Genomic DNA, 14,276 nt, shown 5'->3' with positions numbered 1-14,276 from the left:
TTGCTTCAAATGTCTACCATTAGCTGCTTTCTCATTTTCTCTACCATATGCATGTACGGATCTGTGGTATGGCATCCATGACTTAAGGATTTACCTCAAAAGATAAGAGGAAGTAACAATTTCTTTTTAACATTTAATATAGAATATTTCATTTACTCCTCACCACAATCTATGAGATAGGTATCATTTCCCTTCCTCTTTTTAAATTAATAGAATATAACTGACATATGGTGTTTATTAGTTTCAGGTATACAACATATTGACTTTATGGTATCATTCCTTTTGAAAGACAAGAAAAACGAACCCCAGGGTTATATAAATGTCGTAATATATAATGGTAAAAATTTGGAAAATGTTTTCATGTTTACTAAAACTAGTCAACTGCAGTAAGCTCACCTTTGGGGAAGTCATTAAAATGACGGCTTCACTGAAAAAAAAGTAGAGCAGCAAGAAAAAATGTTTATAAATATTATATTAAAATAATACATGATAGCATATGCTAACTCATTTCAAATATTTAGAAATGTGAATATAAACAAGGAAAGAAATTCAATGAAAATATAACAAATAATTTAATAGAATTAAGACAATTAAATCTAATCAGAGTTGTATTAGGGTGGCCAAATAGGGCATTTTTTTTCTTTTATATATTTTATGATTGATTTTTGTAATGTACATATGTCACTTGTACACTGATAAAAATTAAAACGAAGAACTAAAATGCACTATAACTCAGGTAATACTAAAAATAAAGCTACCTAAAGGTGAATTGTATTTGGTCATAGGTATTTTTAAATTCTGAAGTTTAATGTCATTTTTGTTTCATAATTATTCACAATAATAGTTTCCATATTGTATTAATATTGAATTTAAAATTTTTCCAAATTCTATCTGGTACTTCTTTGTTTTATTTTTCCCCCTGGTAATATTCCATATTGGATAGATAGAATGATTTGTCATATCTAAAATATTACCCTACAACCAAGGTCAAACTTGCCACCTGAAGGTTTTTTAGATGCTTAAATTAGCTCTCACTTTTCACTGTGATATGGGTGGAAACATCCTTTTTGGGGAGCTGTTTCTGTCTTTATCCTTTGCTTTTATATGCAGCTGCATGTTAAATAAGTTTTAAAAACAATTTCAACCCAAACCAGACTTCTCTGTAATGACTAGGAATGAAAAATAAATAGAAAGATTGAAAGATTTTGTCGGGATTGCTTTTTTTTTTTTTCCTATTGGCACAGAAATAATTTGGATGCAACCCATCACTTCTCCGTAGCATGCATGCTTGGCTGTATTGTCCATTACTGTTCAACTGAAAAAGGAAGACTGTTTAAAAATAGAAACAGGAAGGTGACTTTTGTTTTTAGATGGAGAGTCTCCTTTGTGACACTTGGGCTTAAAATCAGTGTTGAAAAATAGCTCAGTAATCTCAGGGGGTTTGAGAAAGAAATAAGGAAGAGGAACCTCAGAGTGATGTTCAAGGCCAGAATCATGCATGGGTGGTCAGTGTTTTCTCTGGCCCTTTATACACTGTGAGGAGCAAGACCTAGAAAGCAGTGCTGGGGAGATAAAGTCATTTTCCCTATGGTATTTAATGATAGGGTTCCTTAGCAGAACAGTAGTCCTGAGGATTAAGTTTCAGGGTAGGTGACCAAAGAGAAAGATAACAAAGAGATGGTATACTAGCATAAACTATTAAATGCTATAAATCTTAAGATACTTAGTCTAAATGGATTAACATGGCTTCCTGTTAACACGTTAGCCCTCCAATAATAATATCTAAACAAAATTTTAGAAGTATATAATACACTGAAGAGTGACCGAAAGAGGCAAAAACTAGAAGGAGTTTGATCTTTGAAGAAAAAGGAAGTACACAGATTTTGGGGTGGAACTCCTACTTACATGCTTTTTTTCTTGAGAACATTGCCAAGTCTATATAGGACCGGCAAATAGAACTCAAGCAAAAAGTTACAGTTTTTATTTCACTTTATTTTACTTTACTTTGTTTTGTTTTATTGCTTGAGGTGTCAAATTAAATAGTCTGGGGCTACCTGAAGAGGCAAAAATCAAAGGAGGAAATCCTATAAAGAAAGGATCCACAATGGAGGAAGACCTGAAATTATCCTATAATTTTCCCTTATATTCCCGGCTGATCCCTGAATGGCAAAAACATAGGGAAGACTTGAAGAACCCTAAAGGAAAATAACAGCTGGAAGAATTAAGAAGAGATTTCAAGGACTTCCACTGCACAAGAGTTTGGGGTATGAATCCTTCCATGTTAGAGAGATATAATAAATACCTCAGGTTTGACACAGACTCACTCTAACAAAATAAAAACAAGCTTTCACAAGTTCAAAGTGATCAGTAAATAATTTAAATGTCTGATATAACAATAAAGTAAGTAACACTCTTCAGAAGAAGATAACAGAATCAACTGTCTCTATAAGAAATCAGGATTTCTAGGGGAAAAAAATAGGTAATTAATTAAACAGAAAAATATGACCAGTTATCTGCTTCTTTCCCCCTTTCTCAATCTCATTTCCTCTCTCTCTCTCGTCCTCTCTCTCTCTCTCTCACACACACACACACACACACACACACACACACACACACACAGAGTCAACAGAAACAGACATATTAATGGATATAAATATGACTAAGATACTGGAATTAGCAGACAAAGAATCTAAAGTAGCTATCAGGGGAAATAAATGTATGAATGAGAACTTGCTCTTGCCAGAAACAATGAAGGCCAGAAGACAAGAAAACAGTACCTTTGAATTCCTATAAATGTCAACTCAGAATTTTTTCCATATAAAATATGCTTCAAAAATTAAGGAGAAATAAAGTCATTTTCAGGTAAGTAAAAGTTGAGAGAACATATAACCATCAAACATTAGAACTGTATTTAAAAATGGAAAAGGGAGAATATAGGCTAAAGGCAAATGTACAAAATGAAATTTAAATCTACAGAAAGAATCAGAGCTGGAAATCATAAATATGTGAGTAAATATAAATACAGAACTCTCTTTTCATTTCTTTAAAAGGCCTATGCTTGTTTAGAGGTGCCTGGGTGGCTCAGTCAGCTAAGGGTCCTACTTCGGTTCATGTCATGATCTTGTGGCTCACAAGTTCAAGCCCCGCCTCAGACTCTGTGCTGACAGCTCAGAGCCTGGAGCTTGTCTCAGATTATGTGTCTCCCTCTCTCTCTGCCCCTCTCCCACTCTACTCTGTCTCTCTCTCAAAAATAGATAAAGCATTAAAAAAATGTTTTTAAAGGCCTATGCTTATTTAAAGCAAAAAAAAAATTACAACATTATATTGTTGGAAATTTGATGTATATAAATATAGAATATATTAAAACAATAGCACAAAAAAAACGGGAGGATAAAAAAGGTACAATACTAACTTTAAGTAGACTGTGGTAAGTTAAGGACACATATGTAATCCCTAGAGCAACCAGTAAAAATAATGCAAAGGTATGTAATTAAAAAGTCAATGGTGAAATAAAACTAGAATATTAAATTGGAAATATTAAACTCATTTTTTAAAAGGGCAGGAAAGAAGGAGCAGAGACAAAACAAACACAAGGGATGAGACAAATATAAAACAAATGGCATAATGATAGGCTTAATTCAAACTGAATCAATAATTAGACTTAATGTAAATTACTAAACACTCCAATCAAAAGGAAGAAACTGTCTATGACAAAGGAGATAAGAATATACAATGGGGAAAAAGTAATTTCAATAAATGTTGTTGGGAAACCTGACAGCTACATGAAAAAAAAAAATGAAACTGGACCCCTTTTTTAATGCTATATACAAAAATGAATTCAAAATGGATTAAATACCTAAATGTGAGACCTGAAGCCATAAAGCTCCTTAAAGAAAACATAGGCAGCAATCTCTTGGACATCAGGTCAGCCACATATTTATGGCTGAGACATGGATGTCTCCTCATGAAAGAAAACAAAAGCAAAAATAAACTATTAGGATTACATGAAAATAAAAAGCTTTTGCAAGGCAAAAGAAATCATCAACAAAACAAAAAGTCAACCTACTGAATGGGAGAAGATATTTGCAAATGATATATCTAATCAGGGACTAATATTCAAAATATACAAATAACTAACATAACTGAAAATACAAAAAAATCCGTTAAAAAATGAGAAGACCTGAATAGATATTTTTCCAAGGAAAATATACAGATGGCCAACAGACACATAAAAAGCTCAAAATCACTATTTACCAGGGAAATGTAAATCAAAACCACAATGAAATATTAACTCAGACCACTCATAATGGTTAGTATCCAAAAGACAAGAAATAACAAGTGTTGGTGAGGATGTGGAGAAAAGGCCCTTATGCACTGTTAGTGGAATGTAAACTGGTCCAACCACTGTGGAAAACAGTATGAAGGTTCCTCAAAAAAAAAAAAAAAAAAAAACCGTATGATCCAGTAATTCCACTTTAGAATATTTATACAAAATGGAAACAGTAAGTCAAAAACATATATGCACCCTTATGTTTATTGCAGCATTATTTACAATAGCCAAGTTATGGTAACAAGATATGGAATATTAGTCATAAAAAAGAATGAAATTTTGTCATTTACTATGGATAAACCTAAAGGGTATTATTCTAAGTGAAATCTAAGAAAAAGCAAAACAAATGAACAAACAAACAACAAACAGACTTTTAAATTACAGAAAACAGACCAGTGGTTGCCAGAGGGGAGGTAGGTGGAGGGAGGGGAAAAATAGGTAAAAAATATTAAGAGGTACAAACTTGCAAAAAAAGAGGAGAGAGAGAGACAGAGAGAGAGGGAGAGAGAGATTCTTAGATTTGATAGGGAAAGCAAAACCCAACTATATGCTGCCCATAAGAAAGGCAGTATAAATATGAAGAAATAGGGAGGCGCCTGGGTGGCTCAGTCAGTTAAGCGTCCCACTCTTGGTTTCAGCTCAGGTCATGATCTCACAGTTCGTGAGTTCCAGCCCTGCATTGGGCTCTGAGCTGATGGTGTGGAGCCTGCTTCAGATCCTCTGTCTCCCTCTCTCTCTCTCTCTCAAAAATAAATAAACACTTAAAAATATGAAGACATACATTAAAAGAAAAATATATACCATTCAAATATTTTTCATCATAAGAAAATTGGAGTCGTTCTATTAAGACAAATGGTGAATTCAAAACAAGAAATACTGCCAAAAATTAAGAGAAACATTTTATATTAATGAAAGAGCAAATTCATCAATAATATATGACAGTCCTAAACGTGTATACACATAATAACAAGGCTTCAAAATATAAGAAGCAAAAAATAACAGAAATTAAAGGACAAACAGATCCATCCATAGTCATAACTAGAAGTTTAATGCTTCTCTCTCAATAATTAATAGAAAAGCTGGACAAAAAATTTTATAAATTTCAACAACATCAAACTGCTTGTCCTAATTGACATTCATTGAATATCTCACTCAAGAGATGCAGAGAATCATCTTTAAAAATGCACAAGATGTTCAGCAAGTTAGCCCATATCTGTGCAATAAACCTTAAACTGCAAAATGTTCAAAATTAACTCACATAAAAATTCAATCAGTAGAAATTAAAAACAAAAAGTTTAAAAAGTTATAACTGAAATATCTAAAATCTTTGAATATAAGAAAATTAACAATCTACACTGAATTCCAAATTACACGGACCTAAGAAGAAAACACAAGGGCATTAGACGATATTTATGATTTAATTGATGATTAATAATAAAAATCCAGTATATCAAAATTCCTAAAATAAAATACTAGAAGTAAATTCATAGCTTTAAAAACTTATACTAGAAAAGAATAAAGGTCTAAATCAATGACTTAAATTATTACTTTCAGAAATTTGAAATAAAGTAGGTTACACATAAAATAAGTAGTAAAGAGAAAATAATAAAAAATAAGAACAGAAATTTAAGAAACAGAAAGCAAAAATAGCTAGACTAGTCTAGAAATTAAGAGACAAAACACAACTTTACAAGTAAGGGATTAAAAGGAAATGACACTACAGGTACTAAAGACATTAAAATGATAAAGAATACACTGAACAATTGTATGACAATAAATTCAATGTCACAGATTAAGTGGAAAAATATTTCAAGAAAAATTATGATAATCTTACTGAAAATCCTTCAGAAAACAGAAAGAATACTTCCCAACTCATTTTCTGAGACCAGCATAACACTTACGACAAAACTTGCCCAAAAATATTGCCACAAAAGAAAATCACAGACCAAAATTCCTCATGAATATGAAAACAAAAATCTTTAACAAAGTATTAACAAATAAAGTTTAGCAACACATAAAAAGTAATACTTCAAGGTTTATCCCAGGAATACAACATTGGATGAATACTTAAAAATTAATATAATTCACCATATTAACAAAATACAGAGAAGAAAGTCACATAGTCATTCTAGTTTCAAATGGAGCACTTGAAAAATTTCAACACCAATTGTTTATTTAAAAACCAAAACAAAAACTCAGAACTATCTAGGAATAGAAGGAGACATCCATTATTAATAAATGGCATCAAAGAAACCCTATACCTAGCATCACATATAATTTTAACATGAAATATCGAATACTTTCACCCTAAAATTGGGATAAGGAATATATAGTTCTTTTCTATTTATTTTCATTATTATTATGATGCACATAGCTAATATAAATGCAATAAAAAGAATACGTGAAGATTATAAATGAAAAAATAAAAGTTTTTATGCTTGCTAAGTATTTATATACAAAGTCCTAAGAAATCTACAAAACAACAACAACAACTACTACAACTACAAAAGAACTGCATTAGATTTTTAGGGTTGCCCTAACAAAACATCACATTGTTTTGTTTATCCCAGGACTCAACCTTGATTGAGTAGCTCATGCAACAGAAATTTATCTTTTCACAGTTCTGGAGGCTAGAAGTCTAAGATCAAGGTGTGGGCCAGTTTGGTTTCTCCTGAGGTGTCTCTCCTTGGCTTGCAGATGGCCATCTTCTCCTTTTCCTGGTCCTTTCTCTGTGTGTGCATCCCTGGTGTCTCTTTGTGTGTCCAAATTTCTCTTTCTTACAAGGATAACAGTAAGATTGGATTAGCACCACTCTACTTACCACATTTTAATTTAATTACTCCTTTGAAGGTCTAAGTCCAAATACTGTCACATTCTGAGGTTATTGGGAGTTATGCTTCAACATATGGATTTTGAGAGATCAAAATTCAGCCCATAACAAGAATAGGTGAATTTACCAATTTTCATGGATACATGATCAACATAAAAACTTCAATGGTATTTCAATATAATATTATAGCAGTGAAAGAAAGAAAGAATTTAGAGGAAACAATCCATTTATAATACCACTAAAACCAAAAAAATCCTTATGTAAAAATTAACAAAAGATGTGCAATATGATATTAAAAAATAATGAAATGCACCACATGGGTGAATCATTTCAATTTTACTATGTGCTGCCAAAGCAGCACCGCAACATGAATAAATCTTAAAAACAAAATGGTGAATGAAAGAAGCAGACATAAAGAGTATGTACTATACTATTCTATTTATATGAAGTTCAAGGGAAGGAAAAAATACTCCATGGTAATAAATATCAGAACAACATTTACGTATTTGGTTGCAAATTTCCTTGAAGGAAGATGAGGGAGTTTTCTGAAGTGATTCATATGTTCTATATCTTGACTGTGTGGTGACTGCATAATATATACATACATTCATCAAAACTCATTGAACTGTACATGTAGTATCTGTGCATTCACTATATATACATTTTACTTCAATGGGTACGTGTGTGTGTGTGTGTATGTATGCGTGAAAATTAGAGTAACACAATTTCGAGGAAGGTAGAATACTATAAAAAGACAGAGAACAAGCTTTGAAGTCATACAAAAAGAAATGTAACCCCAGATCTGCCACCAACTATTTTGTAGCACTGGATGATTTACATAACTTGTCTGACCCTATGCTCTCCATTCAGGAAACTAAGGGTGATCATAATATCTATCACACAGAATTATCATGAAGCTTATATAACATATGGAAATGGTTTAGGGCAGTGACTAGCATACAGGATGTGCTGACAAGTAGTAAAAATTGTCCTGATTCAGGTACAAGAATTTTTTTTAAAAAAACTGAAGTAATGGTTTCATGCCTGGACTGAATTGTCTTCTTTGAGGTACATTACAACGCATGATATCCATGTGCGAAGAGAGATGGATGAAGAATAAAAGAGTAACAGAAGATCCACTACTCCAGTTAAGGCATAATGTTGACATGAGAATAACTGAGAGAGACTGAGAAACTCAGTGTCATTTTATAGAGATACCGTGTGGATTAAATAAGGTACAACATGCAAACTTACTTGGCTGGTGTCTGGTATTAAGTAAACCCTCAATAAGTGGTCAAAATGAGTCTATTTGTATCCACATCCAACTTTTTCTAAAACTCAAATACCAATACATTTAAAAAAGCTTTTTAAAACTATTTTAGGGATGCCTAGGTGGCTTAGTTAAGCATCTGGCTCTTGATTTCAGCTCAGATCATGATCTCACAGTTTGTGAGTTTGAGCCCCATGTTGGTCTCTGTGCTGACAGTGTAGAGCCGGCTTGGGATTCTCTGTCTCCCTCTCTCTCTCTCTGCCCCAGCCCTGCTCTGTCCCTCTCTCTTTCTCTCAAAAATAAATAAACATTAAAATAAATAACTTTATCTTATTAAGAAAAGACACCATATAATAATTCATTCCAATTAGTTGGTATTCATATTTTCACAAGATATAGTTGGAGCAGATTATTAAATCTTACTTATGTGGTGACCTTAAAAATGTTACTCTATCATATAAATCCATATATCAGAATGAAAGATGTTTTTCTTCAGTATTTACTCAGTTATAGTTATTACACTTTATATATGTGTGTATATATATTTTTGTTTGTTTGTTTGTTTTTAGACAGAGAGCATGTGAGCAGGGGAGAGGGGCAGAGGGAGAGAGAGACAGAGAAAGAGAGACAGAGAGAGAGAGAGAAAGAGAGAATCCTAAGCAGGTTCCATGCTCAGCACAGAGTCCGATGCAGGACTCAATCTCTTCACTCTGGGATCATGACCTGAGCTGAAATCAAGAGCCAGACTCTCAACAACTGAGCCACCCAGATGCCCCTAGTTATTACATTTTAATTTCACCCCCAAATCACAGCATTTTTATTATCCCTACTGCTCTTCTAATTTATTATCCTTTGTTTACCTAGTTCTAAATTTACATGACAATGTTCCAATCTCAGCTAATTTTAATTAGGTTTTGAATTTTTAAACCACTGAAAACTTTGTCAAAGTTATAATGAAGAGTTACTGAAGGCCTTTATATAATTATAATTCTATCTATTCAGAAATTCCCTTAATCATCTGCTTATGGTAAGTTATTTTAAGTGTGTGATTTCAACAAAATTCCTTTTATTTCTCTCTCAATAAAATAACTAAACATAGTTCTCTATTCTATTTCTGTCAACTTCTAATCATTTACAAAATAAATTTATAGGCTCTAGATTATTAATATTTTCACTTTTTAAGTATTTTTCATCTTTTCTTAACCTCTTCAATACTGATCTATTTTAATAATTAACAGAATCTTTTCAGGATGAGAGTCAGGGAAAAATCAAGTGGAGATGAAATATTAAAAATCAGTTATACCTTCTACTGCTCACCCAGAGGTCTCTTAAGTAGCAATGAAAAAATGAAAACCATCTTAAATTTTCTCTGTGATAGAATAATTTGAGGAAGGTAGGTAGAAAATAAAGAAATTTTGGCTATATCTGCCAAAAGCTACATATAATTTTTCAATACTAATTTCTATTAAAATTAAACCAATTACATGTCATGGCTTTGGAAACATATTTCATGAACAGATAAGAATGATGTATGATACAATTAATGGGCTTTTTACGTTCAAACATAATAAACTGAGATTTCTGAGGATACCAATTGTCATCTTATTCCTAATAGTGTGGGCATAGACACTGAAATCATTTTTAAATTAATATACTTAAAATTTTTCTTTAAAAATCAATGTTTGAAATATGTTAGTTTTTGTACACAGAAGTAAAATTTAGCCCAAACCTGGAATGAAATTCTACATATTCTATTTTAATATAATTCAAATTAATTATAGATTTTTTGAAGTTTTATTGAACATTGCTATTTTTTTCTCCCATATATGTTGATCAATTTTAAACTTTTTTTAGTATGTGACAAAGTATCAGTAAGACAAAGATGTTCTTTCCTTATAAATATCATGTATCTCTGTAACATACTTCAAATCAACTGTTTTATGATCACTACCAAAGCTCAAAATTCTGACATAAAAAGACTATATAATGGCGAGTTGAAAATGTTGGTTTATGTCCTCTTTGCTGTTAATGTTTATTTTGTCTGTTTTGCTTTAGGCTACTTTGGATGCACTAAGAAAAAAATATATATGCATTCCTTTCCATGGCCTCTTCATAAGAAGAGGTCAGTCACCAATATGCTGCTAACATAAAAGGACAATTTTTAAAAGGTAAAATCATGACTCATATACAAAAGTAATGCATGTCAAATACTATATCTAAGTCATCAGTAAATAAGAAAACCAGTAAAAATGGTACAACTCTCTCAAAAAAGAACTTAAAATACTCCCATATATAGGCTATTAGGAATTCTGAAATGAGTTTACAAATAGATGTAAAACTAGTCAGTATCTACATAGGACAATAATCAATTGCATTCAACTTGACACATTTGTTTGAATTTCTGTGGACAGAAATTACTTGCATTCCTCTCAGTTTTCTGAAATAGTTTTGTAACATAGCTCAGAGGAAACAAAAGGTAGAGATAGTTGAAAAGGGTACTCTAGATAGAATAATTAGTATTCTTGTTTGCCCATTTCAAAGTCTTTCACAATGTTTCCTGACACTAAAATATCTCCTTAAAAGTCTTAACCTCCTTAAACTTGTGTCCTAATTAGAGCTGAAATAAATACCTTTAGTTTTCAAGACTCTAGATAGTGACAACATAGCACTTTACAGCTCACACAGAGATTATAGCGTATATTGGAAAAAATAAGTCGCTCCCTGCAGAGAAGACAGAGGACAAGATTTTCAATGTTCTTATTATGGGCAGAAACAAAGGTTCCTGGGGGGAAAGGTGATGGGTGCTGATGGAGTAGGAAATTTAACACCAGGATTTGACAGCAGAGGATTTGACATGGACACTGGGTCCATGTCAGCAGAGAGCATGGCTGTGAGGGACAGCACCATCACATGCAGAGCCCAAGACGGAGTAGAAAACTAGCAATGGAGCTGACCATGTATACAACGAAGGTGGCGATATGGATTGCAATGCCTGCAGGCTAGGAATGAGCCCTATTTCTGATTTTCCAGATATACACAAGCCCAAAATTTTTGAATGGAGGAAGGGATCTTGAAAATGTTTGATACTGGATTTCTAGTCTAACCTCAGGCTGGATTTAATTTGACTTATAAAAATAGAGTAAGGTAATAGTTCTGAAACTGAAATATAGTATTCTTGCTATAATGTTAAGCCGTTGGTTAGTGGCATTACAAGAAAGGATTATTTGTTCTTATTTGTTCTGCATTTGCTTTCATTTTCACAGCCAATTTAGCATAGAATTCTTACTTTTGGAAAGTGAAGATAGGAAATATAATACTAAAATGTAATTATATTGCAGAATGCATGTGATAAACTGTTTCCTAAAATCCTTGAAATTTTAGGATTTTTATCAAATAATTTCAAGATCAGAAATTAGTAATCTGTTAAGGAAATTCAATAATGTGTGTGAATGGATGAGCTTTTCCTACCAGTCTATGAAATTTTCATCAGTCATAGCTTCACTGAGATTTTACCTCTAGAAGAGCCAACATATTCCTTTCATAGATATTTCAGAAAACAACATGAGTTATCAGAATAATATTATCACCCTTAACCAGATCATAACATCATTTATATCTATCCAAACACTTAATGGTTGATTCATACATCTCATAACATGCATTCATCCAGTGATTTCTAGGTGCCAAACAGTGTGTTGGGGACACAGCAATGGATTAAACAGGGAAAGTCCTTGCTTTCATAGAGGTAGTATTATAGTAAGGAGGGGAAAAAAAGGAAATAAATTATGTGGAGAAAGATTAAGTGTACAAAGGGGATGAAGGTACCAAGGCAATGGAGAATAGAATGTATTGAAGTGGTCAAGGAAGGATTAAATGGAAAGGTACAATGGGCAAAATTCTAAGCTTTTGAAAACAGAGACATATGTAGAGTTCTAGGCAAAAAGATTTGCAGAAGAGGGATAAAACTCAAGAACTAACAGCAGCAACAAAACAACATATACCCCAAGGAATGAGCATGGAGCATGTCTATACCTGGAGCCAACTGAGAGGAGAGCAGTAGGAAATGCTAAAGACACAACATCAGATTTCACACTGTGCATGTTATTTTAAGGACTGTTGCAACAGAAGAATTGATAATAGCAATTTAATTCCAAGACTCCCAGTCCTTTACACAAGTATTAATGTTCATATATTGTGTTTAAATTTGGTGGTTATAAAATATTAACTTGGGACATTAAATTTGCAAATGATTAAATTGTACTATATTTTAGTTGCTGTAACTGAGATCTAAATTATCAGTGATTAAAACAAGGTAAGCATTTCTCGCTCTTGCATAAAAGTCTAGTCATAGACAAACTGGGGCTGGCAGGATGGTTCCATAGTATTGGGGAACCAAGTTCCTACTAACTTCCCTGTATTTAGGATTTTGCCCTTTTCAATGGCATCCACATCACTACTCTTGTGAGTGGGAGCAGGAAAAGGGAAATGTAAGGTTAAGGCTGTTCCTTTTTGGTGTGACCAAGCAGTTGTACACATCATTTCTTTCCCACTGAAGAATATTTAGTCACAAAGCTACCTACAACTGAAAGGGAGGCTAGGACACAGTCCTGATGCCAAGTGGCCATGTGCCAAGTTAAAATTAGGGGTTCTACCATTAGATAAGAGGATAATGGACATTAGAGAATAAGTAATTTCTTTAAGCAGATTCAAATGATAGTTTAATTTTGAAATGCATTAAACATCCTTAAAAAAGTGTGATATAAAGGAAAGAGTACCTAACAAAAGGCAAAAGGACGTTAGTTCTATTCCAAATCTACCAAGAATTAGCTAGCAACCTTGAATCAAAAATTTAACTTCTCTTATATTCGGTGTATCATCTGTAGTATTGAGCTGAAAAATACTCTGCTGTACCTAAACAAAAGACTCTCCCGCAAACTTTAGAAAAGTCATTTTTATCAAATGCATAGTAATTATAAAACACTGAAACCTATGAAATGATATAAAAACTCAAGTGGGGAAATATCTGGCCTCCAGCCAAGCACCAGATGTGTCTCTTAAAAGCCAATACAACTTCTCTTTATCCTTGAAAGTTTTTTTTTTTTTTAATACAAAAGTCAAGGTGAAAATAGCTTCTATCTTTATCCAGATGGAACTCTATGATTGCCTCACTGACAGGGGACAATGACCAGGCTGAACATACCACAGGATAACTCACTGGCATCCCTAAGGTCATAGGTGATACACAAGTTAGAGAACCTTCCAGCACAGAGATCAGCAATGAGTACAGTCAATGAATCCATTGCCACTATATTCATTCAAAGAAAGCCATTGGTTCAAGATGTGCCAGAGAACTCAAAGTGCCTGTTGGGGGTTTAAAAAAATCACAGCAGAAACAGATTATAGGTCATGTGTTAGCTCTTTTCAGGAATGTGTGGTTCTGGTAATGGTAGCATTACCTTTCAGATAATGGCTGGAGAAACATGCGTTCACAGGGCCAAAGCCAGTTCTGCCCAAGTCAGGTCATTTGCTCCTCTCCCCAAGGGTGCACTACAGTCCTCTCTGGAAAGGGAGAAAGAAAAGTTGTTGTTCTTCATGCTATGGCCAGAGTCAAAGTTTCTAGGAAAGCCAGTTAGTCTGGGAAAACAGTATCCAGACAAAACAAAGAAGAAATATTCTAGTATCAATTGATGTTATAACCTAACAAATTTGTAATAGAAAAAAAAATGAAAGGAGGTGGCCTCACAAAACAAATAGAAACCCAAAAATATACAAACATCTCTCTCACTACTCACAACTGTAATCTATCTGAAACAATTACAGTGATTTGATGCTACATTTTCAGATTT

The 14,276-nt window shown here is 33.0% G+C and overlaps 1 long non-coding RNA gene across 1 annotated transcript in view; it reads right to left on the bottom strand.

Annotated features, from left to right (window-relative positions):
• LOC147577476 (uncharacterized) overlaps positions 1-14,276 on the bottom strand; it is a 225,566-nt gene that overhangs the window by 13,527 nt on the left and 197,763 nt on the right. The window contains exon 6 of the long non-coding RNA XR_015255829.1: positions 13,887-13,989. This is a non-coding gene — a long non-coding RNA (uncharacterized LOC147577476). The remainder of the gene's footprint in view (positions 1-13,886; positions 13,990-14,276) is intronic.

This window comes from Puma concolor, chromosome C2 (genome assembly GCF_028749965.1).
Source record: "Puma concolor isolate L17-30 chromosome C2, mPumCon1.1.hap2, whole genome shotgun sequence".
Lineage (NCBI taxonomy): Eukaryota > Metazoa > Chordata > Mammalia > Carnivora > Felidae > Puma > Puma concolor.
This window is presented reverse-complemented; position numbering and strand designations above follow the sequence as displayed.